Here is a 15,000-nt window from a genome sequence, read left to right as displayed (position 1 = left end):
CCCCGACACCGACTCGAGGTGGTACCCCTTTTTGCCGGCCGAGGTGCGCCGCCGCCGGCGTGAGGACGCCGCTCCCCGGTGTGAAAAACGGCCGCCGGAGGAATTTTGAAAGTTGAAAATTTGGCAAAGTGTCGACGGAAGTGCCAACCGCGCCGGCGGGGAGGCGCCCGTCGCCTCGCCCGGGATGGCGGCACCGGCGCCGGGTCGCCGCGCCTGCCAGCGGCCGCTAGTCTCCCCGGACGCCCGGGGGATTTCCCTTCCGCTCCCAGCGGCCGCAGTTCTCCTTCTGGTCCGCCTGGCGGCTGCCTCCGCCGGCTGCCAATCATCTCTCCCCGGCCGCCCGGGGGATTTCCCTTCTGCGCGCCTGTCAGCTCCTGCCAATCATCTCTCCCCGGCCGCCAAGGGGGATTTCCCTTCTGCGCGCCTGGCAGCTCCTGCCAATCATCTCTCCCCGGCCGCCCGGGGGATCTCGTTAAGGTCCGTGTTTCGTGGGGTTTTATTTCAAAGTTTGTCTTTTTTTTCCCCAAAGTGTCTAAGAGCCGATCGGCTCAGCGGGGGGCGCCCGTCGCCTCGCCCGGGATGGCGGCACCGGCGCCGGGTCGCCGTGCCTGCCAGCGGCCGCTCGGGGGATTTCCCTTCTGCGCGCCTGTCAGCTCCTGCCAATCATCTCTCCCCGGCCGCCCGGGGGATCTCTTATGGTCCGTGTTTTATGGGGTTTTTTTTTTGTGCGTTTGACCTTTTTTTCCCCCAAAGCGTCTAAGTGCCGATCGGCTCGGCGGGAGGCGCCCGCCTGAAAACTGCGGCTTGCCACGCGACCTGAAGAGGCTTGTCACGCAACCCGGGGGGGCGGTGCCCTCGCTCTGCCTCCCCCCCGCGGGGATCCGCCGTCGGCGGCCTGTGAGCAGAGTTCACTGGGACTTTGTCAGAGTCGGGTGTCCGATCCCCTGGTACTCTGACTTTTGGTAAGCTAATTGACAGGACCCGCTGTCTCGGACACGGTTCTTGACGGGGGTGTTCAAAAGTAGGTCACAGAGAGAGTGTCACCTGTCCCATTACATGAAGACCAACCACTCAAAGTGTCCGACTTTGTGGAACTCCGGCCCGGATCCGGCCGTCAAATTCAACCTCATTCCGGTAGTGCCTTTTCCGCTCCGAGGCCTCCTCCGGGGCCGTCCGACGCCCGGTTCCACGGCGGGACCCCCGACACCGACTCGAGGAGGTACCCCTTTTTGCCGGCCGAGGTGCGCCGCCGCCGGCGTGAGGACGCCGCTCCCCGGTGTGAAAAACGGCCGCCGGAGGAATTTTGAAAGTTGAAAATTTGGCAAAGTGTCGACGGAAGTGCCAACCGCGCCGGCGGGGAGGCGCCCGTCGCCTCGCCCGGGATGGCGGCACCGGCGCCGGGTCGCCGCGCCTGCCAGCGGCCGCTAGTCTCCCCGGACGCCCGGGGGATTTCCCTTCCGCTCCCAGCGGCCGCAGTTCTCCTTCCGGTCCGCCTGGCGGCTGCCTCCGCCGGCTGCCAATCATCTCTCCGGATTTCCCTTCTGCGCGCCTGTCAGCTCCTGCAAATCCTCTCTCCCCGGCCGCTCGGGGAGGCGGGATCTCGCCCTCTGGTAGACGCTAGCAGCCTGCCACCTGCTAGGGACTCGGCCTCTGGCATTACCCAGGCTCCGGCAGCCCTGGGTCGGCCTGGCTTTTCCCAGCCGCCTGGGACGATCTCTCCCTCTGTCCTGGAACCCTGGGCCGGCCTGCCGCCTCAGGCTTAGCCCCCTGGGTCGCCTGGAAGTGGCGCCGCCTTGTGGACGAGCCGGGGAGAGCCGCTCTCCGTTGCCATCCGGTGGATTTTTAGCAAATTGCAGCTTTCCATAGCAAATTGCAGCCTTCCACCTGCTAGGGACTTAGCCTCCGGCATGTACCCAGGCTCGGGTAGCCCTGGGTAGGCCTGGCTTTCCCAGCCGCCTGGGTCAATCTCTCCCTCTCTCCTGGAACCCTGGGCCAGCCTGCCGCCTCAGGCTTAGCCCCCTGGGTCGCCTGGAAGTGGTGCCCTCTTGGTAGACACTTAGCAGAATGCAGCCTGCCACCTGCTAGGGACTTAGCCTCTGGCTTTACCCAGGCTCGGGTAGCCCTGGGTCGGCCTGGCTTTCCCAGCCGCCTGGGACAATCTCTCCCTCTCTCCTGGAACCCTGGGCCGGCCTGCCGCCTCAGGCTTAGCCCCCTGGGTCGCCTGGAAGTGGCGCCGCCTTGTGGACGAGCTGGGGAGAGCCGCTCTCCGTTGCCATCCGGTGGATTTTTAGCAAATTGCAGCTTTCCATAGCAAATTGCAGCCTTCCACCTGCTAGGGACTTAGCCTCCGGCATGTACCCAGGCTCGGGTAGCCCTGGGTAGGCCTGGCTTTCCCAGCCGCCTGGGACGATCTCTCCTTCTTCTCCTGGAACCCTGGGCCAGCCTGCCGCCTCAGGCTTAGCCCCCTGGGTTGCCTGGAAGTGGTGCCCTCTTGGTAGACACTTAGCAGAATGCAGCCTGCCACCTGCTAGGGACTTAGCCTCTGGCTTTACCCAGGCTCGGGTAGCCCTGGGTCGGCCTGGCTTTCCCAGCCGCCTGGGACAATCTCTCCCTCTCTCCTGGAACCCTGGGCCGGCCTGCCGCCTCAGGCTTAGCCCCCTGGGTCGCCTGGAAGTGGCGCCGCCTTGTGGACGAGCCGGGGAGAGCCGCTCTCCGTTGCCATCCGGTGGATTTTTAGCAAATTGCAGCTTTCCATAGCAAATTGCAGCCTTCCACCTGCTAGGGACTTAGCCTCCGGCATGTACCCAGGCTCGGGTGGCCCTGGGTAGGCCTGGCTTTCCCAGCCGCCTGGGTCAATCTCTCCCTCTCTCCTGGAACCCTGGGCCAGCCTGCCGCCTCAGGCTTAGCCCCCTGGGTCTCCTGGAAGTGTCGCCCTCTGGTAGACACTTAGCAGAATTCAGCCTGCCGCCTGCTAGGGACTCAGCCTCCGGCATGTACCCAGGCTCGGGTAGCCCTGGCTTTCCCAGCCGCCTGGGACAATCTCTCCCTCTCTCCTGGAACCCTGGGCCAGCCTGCCGCCTCAGGCTTAGCCCCCTGGGTCGCCTGGAAGTGGTGCCCTCTCGGTAGACACTTGGCAGCATGCAGCCTGCCACCTGCTAGGGACTTAGCCTCTGGCTTTACCCAGGCTCGGGTAGCCCTGGGTCGGCCTGGCTTTCCCAGCCGCCTGGGACGATCTCTCCCTCTCTCTCCTGGAACCCTGGGCCGGCCTGCCGCCTCAGGCTTAGCCCCCTGGGTCGCCTGGAAGTGGCGCCGCCTTGTGGACGAGCCGGGGAGAGCGGCTCTCCGTTGCCATCCGGTGGATTTTTAGCAGAATGCAGCCTGCAACCCGAGTGCTGGCGCCGCCTTGTGGACGAGCCGGGGACTGCGGCTCTCCGTTGCCATCCGGTGGATTTTTAGCAGATTGCAGCCTTCCACCTGCTAGGGACTTAGCCTCCGGCATGTGCCCAGGCTCGGGTAGCCCTGGGTAGGCCTGGCTTTCCCAGCCGCCTGGGACGATCTCTCCCTCTTCTCCTGGAACCCTGGGCCAGCCTGCCGCCTCAGGCTTAGCCCCCTGGGTTGCCTGGAAGTGGTGCCCTCTCGGTAGACACTTAGCAGAACGCAGCCTGCCGCCTGCTAGGGACTTATCCTCTGGCTTTACCCAGGCTGGGGTGGCCCTGGGTCGGCCTGGCTTTTTTCCCAGCCGCCTGGGACAATCTCTCCCTCTCTCCATGAACCCTGGGCCGGCCTGCCGCCTCAGACTTCCCCTTCCGCTCCGAGCGGCCGCAGTTCTCGTTCTGGTCCGCCTGGCAGCTACCTCCGCCGGCTGCCAATCATCTCTCTCTCTCTCTCCCCCCGGCCGCCCGGGGGAACTTCCCTTCTGCGCGCGCCTGGCAGCTACCTCCGCCTGCCAATCATCTCTCCCCCGGCCCTCCCGGGGGACCTCCCTTCTGCGCCGGCCGGCCGGCCGGCCGGCTGCAGTTCTCACTGGTCCGTGTTGTATGGGGTTTATTAAAATGTCGGTCTTTTTCCCCCAAAGTGTCTAAAAGTGCCGATCGGCTCGGCGGGAGGCGCCCGTCGCCTCCCCCGGGATGGCGGCACCGGCGCCCTCTCGCCGTACCTGCCAGCGGCCGCTCGTCTCCCCTGGCCCGCGCCGGGGGATTTCCCTTCTGCTCGGAGCGGCCGCAGTTCTCCTTCTGGTCCGCCTGGCGGCTGCCTCCGCCTGCTGCCAATCATCTCTCCCCGGCCGCACAGGGGGACTTCCCTTCTGCGCGCCTGGCAGCTCCTGCCAATCATCTCTCCCCGGCCGCCCGGGGGATCTCACCGAGGTCCGTGTTTCGTGGGGTTTTATTTCAAAGTTTGCCTTTTTTTTTTTTTATTTTTTTCCCCAAAGTGTCCAAGAGCCGATCGGCTCAGCGGGGGGCGCCCGTCGCCTCGCCCGGGATGGCGGCACCGGCGCCCTCTCGCCGTACCTGCCAGCGGCCGCTCGTCTCCCCTGGCCCGCCCGGGGGATTTCCCTTCTGCTCGGAGCGGCCGCAGTTCTCATTCTAGCGCGCAGGGCAGCTCCTGCCAATCATCTCTCCCTTCCGCGACCAGCCGGAAGCGGTTCTCATTGGTCCGTGTTTCGTTGGTTATTTATTTTTCAAAGTTTGACTTTTTCTTTTTTTTTTCCCCAAAAGTGTCTAAAAGTGCCGATTGGCTCGGCGGGAAGCGCCCGCCTGAAAACCGAGGCTTGCCACGCGACCTAAAGAGGCTTGTCTCGCAACTCGGGGGGGCGGTGCCCTCGCTCTGCCTCCCCCCCGCAGGGATCCGCCGTCGGCGGCCTGTCAGCAGAGTTCACTGGGACTTTGTCAGAGTCGGGTGTCCGATGCCCTGGTACTCTGACTTTTGGTAAGCTAATTGACAGCACACGCTGTCTCGGACACGGTTCTTGACGGGGGTGTTCAAAAGTAGGTCACAGAGAGAGTGTCACCTGTCCCATTACATGAAGACCAACCACTCAAAGTGTCCGACTTTGTGGAACTCCGGCCCGGATCCGGCCGTCAAATTCAACCTCATTCCGGTAGTGCCTTTTCGGCTCCGAGGCCTCCTCCGGGGCCGTCCGACGCCCGGTTCCACGGCGGGACCCCCGACACCGACTCGAGGTGGTACCCCTTCGTGCCGGCCGAGGCGCGCCGCCGCCGGCGTGAGGGCGCCGCTCCCCGGAGTGAAACACGGCCGCCGGAGGAATTTTGAAAGTTGAAAATTTGACTAAGTGTCGACGGAAGTGCCATATGCGCCGGGCGGGAGGCGCCCGTCGCCTCGCCCGGGATGGCGGCGCCGGCGCCGGCTCGCCGCGCCTGCCAGAGGCCGCTCGTCTCCCCGGAGGCCCGGGGGATTTCCCTTCTGCTCGGAGCGGCCGCAGTTCTCCTTCTGGTCCGCCTGGCAGCTACCTCCGCCGGCTGCCAATCATCTCTCTCCCCGGCCCGGGGGGGACGACTCTCCCTTCTGCGCGTGCGCGCCTGTCAGCTCCTGCAAATCGTCTCTCCCGCCGCCCGCCGAGGGTGACTTCCCTTCTGCGCGTGCGCGCCTGTCAGCTCCTGCCAATCATCTCTCCTCTCTCCCCGCGGCCGCCCGGGGACTTTCCCTTCTGCGCGCGCGCGTGCGCGCCTGTCAGCTCCTGCAAATCGTCTCTCCCCCCGGCCGCCAAGGGGGATTTCCCTTCTGCGTGCGCGCCTGTCAGCTCCTGCAAATCCTCTCTCCCCGGCCGCTCGGGGAGGCGGGATCTCGCCCTCTGGTAGACGCTAGCAGCCTGCCACCTGCTAGGGACTCGGCCTCCGGCATTACCCAGGCAACGGCAGCCCTGGGTCGGCCTGGCTTTTTCCCAGCCGCCCGGGACGATCTCTCCCTCTCTCCTGGAACCCTGGGCCGGCCTGCCGCCCTCAGGCTTAGCCCCCTGGGTCGCCCGGAAGTGGCGCCGCCTTGTGGACGAGCCGGGGAGAGCGGCTCTACGTTGCCATCCGGTGGATTTTTAGCAAATTGCAGCTTTCCATAGCAAATTGCAGCTTTCCACCTGCTAGGGACTTATCCTCTGGCTTTACCCAGGCTGGGGTGGCCCTGGGTCGGCCTGGCTTTTTTTCCCAGCCGCCTGGGACGATCTCTCCCTCTCTCCTGGAACCCCGGGCCGGCCTGCCGCCCTCAGGCTTAGCCCCCTGGGTCTCCTGGAAGTGTCTCCCTCTGGAAGTCACTTAGCAGAACGCAGCCTGCCGCCTGCTAGGGACTTAGCCTCTGGCTTTACCCAGGCTAGGGTAGCCCTGGGTCGGCCTGGCTTTTTTCCCAGCCGCCCGGGACGATCTCTCCCTCTCTCCTGGAACCCTGGGCCGGCCTGCCGCCCTCAGGCTTAGCCCCCTGGGTCGCCTGGAAGTGGCGCCGCCTTGTGGACGAGCCGGGGAGAGCGGCTCTACGTTGCCATCCGGTGGATTTTTAACAGAATGCAGCCTGCAACCCGAGTGCTGGCGCCGCCTTGTGGACGAGCCGGGGACCGCGGCTCTCCGTTGCCATCCGGTGGATTTTTAGCAGATTGCAGCCTTCCACCTGCTAGGGACTTAGCCTCCGGCATGTATCCAGGCTCGGGTAGCCCTGGGTAGGCCTGGCTTTCCCAGCCGCCTGGGACAATCTCTCCCTCTCTCCTGGAGCCCATGGCCGGCCTGCCGCCCTCAGGCTTAGCCCCCTGGGTTTCCTGGAAGCGTCTACCTCTGGTAGACACTTAGCAGAATGCAGCCTTCCACCTGCTAGGGACTTAGCCTCCGGCATCTACCCAGGCTCGGGTAGCCCTGGGTAGGCCTGGCTTTCCCAGCCGCCTGGGACGATCTCTCCCTCTCTCCTGGAACCCTGGGCCGGCCTGCCGCCTCAGGCTTAGCCCCCTGGGTCGCCTGGAAGTGGCGCCGCCTTGTGGACAAGCGGGGGAGAGCGGCTCTCCGTTGCCATCCGGTGGATTTTTAGCAGAATGCAGCCTGCAACCCGAGTGCTGGCGCCGCCTTGTGGACGAGCCGGGGACTGCGGCTCTCCGTTGCCATCCGGTGGATTTTTAGCAGAATGCAGCCTTCCACCTGCTAGGGACTTAGCCTCCGGCATGTATCCAGGCTCGGGTAGCCCTGGGTAGGCCTGGCTTTCCCAGCCGCCTGGGACAATCTCTCCCTCTCTCCTGGAGCCCATGGCCGGCCTGCCGCCCTCAGGCTTAGCCCCCTGGGTTTCCTGGAAGCGTCTACCTCTGGTAGACACTTAGCAGAATGCAGCCTTCCACCTGCTAGGGACTTAGCCTCCGGCATCTACCCAGGCTCGGGTAGCCCTGGGTAGGCCTGGCTTTCCCAGCCGCCTGGGACGATCTCTCCCTCTCTCCTGGAACCCTGGGCCGGCCTGCCACCTCAGGCTTAGCCCCCTGGGTCGCCTGGAAGTGGCGCCGCCTTGTGGACGAGCCGGGGAGAGCGGCTCTCCGTTGCCATCCGGTGGATTTTTAACAGAATGCAGCCTGCAACCCGAGTGCTGGCGCCGCCTTGTGGACGAGCCGGGGACCGCGGCTCTCCGTTGCCATCCGGTGGATTTTTAGCAGATTGCAGCCTTCCACCTGCTAGGGACTTAGCCTCTGGCATTACCCAGGCTCGGGTAGGCCTGGCTTTCCCAGCCGCCTGGGACAATCTCTCCCTCTCTCCTGGAACCCTGGGCCGGCCTGCCGCCTCAGGCTTAGCCCCCTGGGTTGCCTGGAAGTGGCGCCGCCTTGTGGACAAGCGGGGGAGAGCGGCTCTCCGTTGCCATCCGGTGGATTTTTAGCAGAATGCAGCCTGCAACCCGAGTGCTGGCGCCGCCTTGTGGACGAGCCGGGGACCGCGGCTCTCCGTTGCCATCCGGTGGATTTTTAGCAGATTGCAGCCTTCCACCTGCTAGGGACTTAGCCTCTGGCATTACCCAGGCTCGGGTAGGCCTGGCTGTCCCAGCCGCCTGGGACAATCTCTCCCTCTCTCCTGGAACCCTGGGCCGGCCTGCCACCTCAGGCTTAGCCCCCTGGGTTGCCTGGAAGTGGCGCCGCCTTGTGGACAAGCGGGGGAGAGCGGCTCTCCGTTGCCATCCGGTGGATTTTTAGCAGAATGCGGCCTGCAACCCGAGTGCTGGCGCCGCCTTGTGGACGAGCCGGGGACTGCGGCTCTCCGTTGCCATCCGGTGGATTTTTAGCAGATTGCAGCCTGCCAGCTGCTAGGGACTAAGTCTCTGGCGTTACCCAGGCTCGGGTAGCCCTGGCTTTCCCAGCCGCCTGGGACAATCTCTCCCTCCCTCCTGGAACCCATGGCCGGCCTGCCGCCCTCAGGCTTAGCCCCCTGGGTCTCCTGGAAGTGTCTCCCTCTGGAAGACACTTAGCAGAACGCAGCCTGCCACCTGCTAGGGACTTAGCCTCTGGCTTTACCCAGGCTTGGGTAGCCCTGGGTCGGCCTGGCTTTTTTTCCCAGCCGCCCGGGACGATCTCTCCCTCTCTCCTGGAACCCTGGGCCGGCCTGCCGCCCTCAGGCTTAGCCCCCTGGGTCGCCTGGAAGTGGCGCCGCCTTGTGGATGAGCCGGGGAGAGCGGCTCTCCGTTGCCATCCGGTGGATTTTTAGCAGAATGCGGCCTGCAACCCGAGTGCTGGCGCCGCCTTGTGGACGAGCCGGGGACTGCGGCTCTCCGTTGCCATCCGGTGGATTTTTAGCAGATTGCAGCCTGCCAGCTGCTAGGGACTAAGTCTCTGGCGTTACCCAGGCTCGGGTAGCCCTGGCTTTCCCAGCCGCCTGGGACAATCTCTCCCTCCCTCCTGGAACCCATGGCCGGCCTGCCGCCCTCAGGCTTAGCCCCCTGGGTCTCCTGGAAGTGTCTCCCTCTGGAAGACACTTAGCAGAACGCAGCCTGCCACCTGCTAGGGACTTAGCCTCTGGCTTTACCCAGGCTTGGGTAGCCCTGGGTCGGCCTGGCTTTTTTTCCCAGCCGCCCGGGACGATCTCTCCCTCTCTCCTGGAACCCTGGGCCGGCCTGCCGCCCTCAGGCTTAGCCCCCTGGGTCGCCTGGAAGTGGCGCCGCCTTGTGGATGAGCCGGGGAGAGCGGCTCTACGTTGCCATCCGGTGGATTTTTAACAGAATGCAGCCTGCAACCCGAGTGCTGGCGCCGCCTTGTGGACGAGCCGGGGACTGCGGCTCTCCGTTGCCATCCGGTGGATTTTTAGCAGATTGCAGCCTGCCAGCTGCTAGGGACTAAGTCTCTGGCGTTACCCAGGCTCGGGTAGCCCTGGCTTTCCCAGCCGCCTGGGACAATCTCTCCCTCCCTCCTGGAACCCATGGCCGGCCTGCCGCCCTCAGGCTTAGCCCCCTGGGTCTCCTGGAAGTGTCTCCCTCTGGAAGACACTTAGCAGAACGCAGCCTGCCACCTGCTAGGGACTTAGCCTCTGGCTTTACCCAGGCTTGGGTAGCCCTGGGTCGGCCTGGCTTTTTTCCCAGCCGCCCGGGACGATCTCTCCCTCCCTCCTGGAACCCATGGCCAGCCTGCCGCCTCAGGCTTAGCCCCCTGGGACTCCTGGAAGTGTCGCCCTCTGGTAGACACTTAGCAGAACGCAGCCTTCCACCTGTTAGGGACTTAGCCTCCGGCATGTACCCAGGCTCGGGTAGCCCTGGGTAGGCCTGGCTCTCCCAGCCGCCTGGGACGGTCTCTCCCTCTCTCCTGGAACCCTGGGCCAGCCTGCCGCCTCAGGCTTAGCCCCCTGGGTTGCCTGGAAGTGGCGCCGCCTTGTGGACAAGCGGGGGAGAGCGGCTCTACGTTGCCATCCGGTGGATTTTTAACAGAATGCAGCCTGCAACCCGAGTGCTGGCGCCGCCTTGTGGACGAGCCGGGGACTGCGGCTCTCCGTTGCCATCCGGTGGATTTTTAGCAGATTGCAGCCTTCCACCTGCTAGGGACTTAGCCTCCGGCATGTACCCAGGCTCGGGTAGGCCTGGGTAGGCCTGGCTTTCCCAGCCGCCTGGGACGATCTCTCCCTCCCTCCTGGAACCCATGGCCAGCCTGCCGCCTCAGGCTTAGCCCCCTGGGTCTCCTGGAAGTGTCGCCCTCTGGTAGACACTTAGCAGAACGCAGCCTTCCACCTGTTAGGGACTTAGCCTCCGGCATGTACCCAGGCTCGGGTAGCCCTGGGTAGGCCTGGCTCTCCCAGCCGCCTGGGACGGTCTCTCCCTCTCTCCTGGAACCCTGGGCCAGCCTGCCGCCTCAGGCTTAGCCCCCTGGGTTGCCTGGAAGTGGCGCCGCCTTGTGGACAAGCGGGGGAGAGCGGCTCTACGTTGCCATCCGGTGGATTTTTAACAGAATGCAGCCTGCAACCCGAGTGCTGGCGCCGCCTTGTGGACGAGCCGGGGACTGCGGCTCTCCGTTGCCATCCGGTGGATTTTTAGCAGATTGCAGCCTGCCAGCTGCTAGGGACTAAGTCTCTGGCATTACCCAGGCTCGGGTAGCCCTGGCTTTCCCAGCCGCCTGGGACAATCTCTCCCTCCCTCCTGGAACCCATGGCCGGCCTGCCGCCCTCAGGCTTAGCCCCCTGGGTCTCCTGGAAGTGTCTCCCTCTGGAAGACACTTAGCAGAACGCAGCCTGCCACCTGCTAGGGACTTAGCCTCTGGCTTTACCCAGGCTTGGGTAGCCCTGGGTCGGCCTGGCTTTTTTCCCAGCCGCCCGGGACGATCTCTCCCTCCCTCCTGGAACCCATGGCCAGCCTGCCGCCTCAGGCTTAGCCCCCTGGGACTCCTGGAAGTGTCGCCCTCTGGTAGACACTTAGCAGAACGCAGCCTTCCACCTGTTAGGGACTTAGCCTCCGGCATGTACCCAGGCTCGGGTAGCCCTGGGTAGGCCTGGCTCTCCCAGCCGCCTGGGACGGTCTCTCCCTCTCTCCTGGAACCCTGGGCCAGCCTGCCGCCTCAGGCTTAGCCCCCTGGGTTGCCTGGAAGTGGCGCCGCCTTGTGGACAAGCGGGGGAGAGCGGCTCTACGTTGCCATCCGGTGGATTTTTAACAGAATGCAGCCTGCAACCCGAGTGCTGGCGCCGCCTTGTGGACGAGCCGGGGACTGCGGCTCTCCGTTGCCATCCGGTGGATTTTTAGCAGATTGCAGCCTTCCACCTGCTAGGGACTTAGCCTCCGGCATGTACCCAGGCTCGGGTAGGCCTGGGTAGGCCTGGCTTTCCCAGCCGCCTGGGACGATCTCTCCCTCCCTCCTGGAACCCATGGCCAGCCTGCCGCCTCAGGCTTAGCCCCCTGGGTCTCCTGGAAGTGTCGCCCTCTGGTAGACACTTAGCAGAACGCAGCCTTCCACCTGTTAGGGACTTAGCCTCCGGCATGTACCCAGGCTCGGGTAGCCCTGGGTAGGCCTGGCTCTCCCAGCCGCCTGGGACGGTCTCTCCCTCTCTCCTGGAACCCTGGGCCAGCCTGCCGCCTCAGGCTTAGCCCCCTGGGTTGCCTGGAAGTGGCGCCGCCTTGTGGACAAGCGGGGGAGAGCGGCTCTACGTTGCCATCCGGTGGATTTTTAACAGAATGCAGCCTGCAACCCGAGTGCTGGCGCCGCCTTGTGGACGAGCCGGGGACTGCGGCTCTCCGTTGCCATCCGGTGGATTTTTAGCAGATTGCAGCCTGCCAGCTGCTAGGGACTAAGTCTCTGGCATTACCCAGGCTCGGGTAGCCCTGGCTTTCCCAGCCGCCTGGGACAATCTCTCCCTCCCTCCTGGAACCCATGGCCGGCCTGCCGCCCTCAGGCTTAGCCCCCTGGGTCTCCTGGAAGTGTCTCCCTCTGGAAGACACTTAGCAGAACGCAGCCTGCCACCTGCTAGGGACTTAGCCTCTGGCTTTACCCAGGCTTGGGTAGCCCTGGGTCGGCCTGGCTTTTTTTCCCAGCCGCCCGGGACGATCTCTCCCTCTCTCCTGGAACCCTGGGCCGGCCTGCCGCCCTCAGGCTTAGCCCCCTGGGTCGCCTGGAAGTGGCGCCGCCTTGTGGATGAGCCGGGGAGAGCGGCTCTACGTTGCCATCCGGTGGATTTTTAACAGAATGCAGCCTGCAACCCGAGTGCTGGCGCCGCCTTGTGGACGAGCCGGGGACTGCGGCTCTCCGTTGCCATCCGGTGGATTTTTAGCAGATTGCAGCCTGCCAGCTGCTAGGGACTAAGTCTCTGGCGTTACCCAGGCTCGGGTAGCCCTGGCTTTCCCAGCCGCCTGGGACAATCTCTCCCTCCCTCCTGGAACCCATGGCCGGCCTGCCGCCCTCAGGCTTAGCCCCCTGGGTCTCCTGGAAGTGTCTCCCTCTGGAAGACACTTAGCAGAACGCAGCCTGCCACCTGCTAGGGACTTAGCCTCTGGCTTTGCCCAGGCTCGGGTAGCCCTGGGTCGGCCTGGCTTTTTTCCCAGCCGCCCGGGACGATCTCTCCCTCCCTCCTGGAACCCATGGCCAGCCTGCCGCCTCAGGCTTAGCCCCCTGGGTCTCCTGGAAGTGTCGCCCTCTGGTAGACACTTAGCAGAACGCAGCCTGCAACCTGCTAGGGACTTAGCCTCCGGCATGTACCCAGGCTCGGGTAGCCCTGGGTAGGCCTGGCTTTCCCAGCCGCCCGGGACGATCTCTCCCTCCCTCCTGGAACCCATGGCCAGCCTGCCGCCTCAGGCTTAGCCCCCTGGGTCTCCTGGAAGTGTCGCCCTCTGGTAGACACTTAGCAGAATGCAGCCTTCCACCTGCTAGGGACTTAGCCTCCGGCATGTACCCCGGCTCGGGTAGCCCTGGGTAGGCCTGGCTCTCCCAGCCGCCTGGGACGGTCTCTCCCTCTCTCCTGGAACCCTGGGCCAGCCTGCCGCCTCAGGCTTAGCCCCCTGGGTCTCCTGGAAGTGTCGCCCTCTGGTAGACACTTAGCAGAATGCAGCCTTCCACCTGCTAGGGACTTAGCCTCCGGCATGTACCCAGGCTCGGGTAGCCCTGGGTCGGCCTGGCTCTCCCAGCCGCCTGGGACGGTCTCTCCCTCTCTCCTGGAACCCTGGGCCAGCCTGCCGCCTCAGGCTTAGCCCCCTGGGTCTCCTGGAAGTGTCGCCCTCTGGTAGACACTTAGCAGAATGCAGCCTTCCACCTGTTAGGGACTTAGCCTCTGGCTTTACCCAGGCTTGGGTAGCCCCAGCCCGGCCTGGCGCTCGCCGCAGGAAGGCCTCCTCGGGGGCTCCGGTTTTTTGGGGGGTTTTTTGTCAAAGTGTCTACGGAAGTGGAAGTTCTCTCAGGGGGAAGCTCCCCTCGGACCCTGCCCAGGAGGGTGAGCCCCGGCCCGGCTTGCCTCCCCTAGGCCCGCCCGCTCCGGAACCCGGTTCTCCCTGCAGACCCCGCCTCGGGGCAACCCTCCAGCTCCCCATCTCCCGGCAGCCGGGGTCAAATACAGCACCACCTCTTCCTTCCGCTGGCCCTCAAGAGTCCTCACCGCTCCCCCAGGCAGGCTTCCACGGGAGGCCGATCGGACCCCGCCATTAAGCCCCCTGACAAACGGCCGTCCCTGGAAGTCTCTCCGGGCCCGACTATTAAGCCCCACCGCCGACCCTCCGGGCCCGACTATTAAGCCCCACCGCCGACCCTCCGGGGCCGACTATTAAGCCCACTGCCAGAGATAGCACTCATGGGAATCTCTCTGGGCCCGACTATTAAGTCCAACTGTGACTTATGCTTGGAAATGTGACTTATGCTTGGAAATGTGACTTATGCTTGGAAATGTGACTTATGCTTGGAAATGTGACTTATGCTGGCAAATGTGACTTATGCTGGCAAATGTGACTTATGCTGGCAAATGTGACTTATGCTGGCAAATGTGACTTATGCTGGCAAATGTGACTTATGCTGGCAAATGTGACTTATGCTGGCAAATGTGACTTATGCTGGCAAATGTGACTTATGCTGGCAAATGTGACTTATGCTGGCAAATGTGACTTATGCTGGCAAATGTGACTTATGCTGGCAAATGTGACTTATGCTGGCAAATGTGACTTATGCTGGCAAATGTGACTTATGCTGGCAAATGTGACTTATGCTGGCAAATGTGACTTATGCTGGCAAATGTGACTTATGCTGGCAAATGTGACTTATGCTGGCAAATGTGACTTATGCTGGCAAATGTGACTTATGCTGGCAAATGTGACTTATGCTGGCAAATGTGACTTATGCTGGCAAATGTGACTTATGCTGGCAAATGTGACTTATGCTGGCAAATGTGACTTATGCTGGCAAATGTGACTTGTCCTCCCAAATGTGACTTATGCTGGGAAATGTGACTTGTCCTCCCAAATGTGACTTATGCTGGCAAATGTGACTTATGCTGGCAAATGTGACTTATGCTGGCAAATGTGACTTATGCTGGCAAATGTGACTTATGCTGGCAAATGTGACTTGTCCTCCCAAATGTGACTTATGCTGGGAAATGTGACTTGTCCTCCCAAATGTGACTTATGCTGGCAAATGTGACTTGTCCGCCCGAATGTGACTTATCCAGCTAAATGAGACTTCTCCCTAAGCTGAGCTCCAGGGAGGGTAGCTGGTAGACTGGGGGCTTAATCTTCAGCTTCTACCGGGCTTATGGAGCCCTGAGTCGGCCTGGCTCTCCCAGCCGCCGGGGACAATCTCTCCCTCTCTCCTGGAACCCTGGGCCAGCCTGCCGCCTCAGGCTCGCCCCCCTGGGTCTCCTGGAAGTGGCGCCGCCTTGTGGACGAGCCGGGGAGAGCGGCTCTCCGTTGCCATCCGGTGGATTTTTAGCAGAATGCAGCCTGCAACCTGAATGCTGGCGCCGCCTTGTGGACAAGCCGGGGAGCGCGCCTCTCCGTTGCCATCCGGTGGATTTTTAGCAGATTGCAGCCTTCCACCTGCTAGGGACTTAGCCTCCGGCGTTACCCAGGCTCGGGTAGCCCTGGGTAGGCCTGGCTTTCCCAGCC

This window comes from Leptodactylus fuscus, unplaced genomic scaffold, assembly GCF_031893055.1.
Source record: "Leptodactylus fuscus isolate aLepFus1 unplaced genomic scaffold, aLepFus1.hap2 HAP2_SCAFFOLD_256, whole genome shotgun sequence".
NCBI classification, from domain to species: domain Eukaryota; kingdom Metazoa; phylum Chordata; class Amphibia; order Anura; family Leptodactylidae; genus Leptodactylus; species Leptodactylus fuscus.
Note: the sequence above shows the minus strand (reverse complement) of the source record.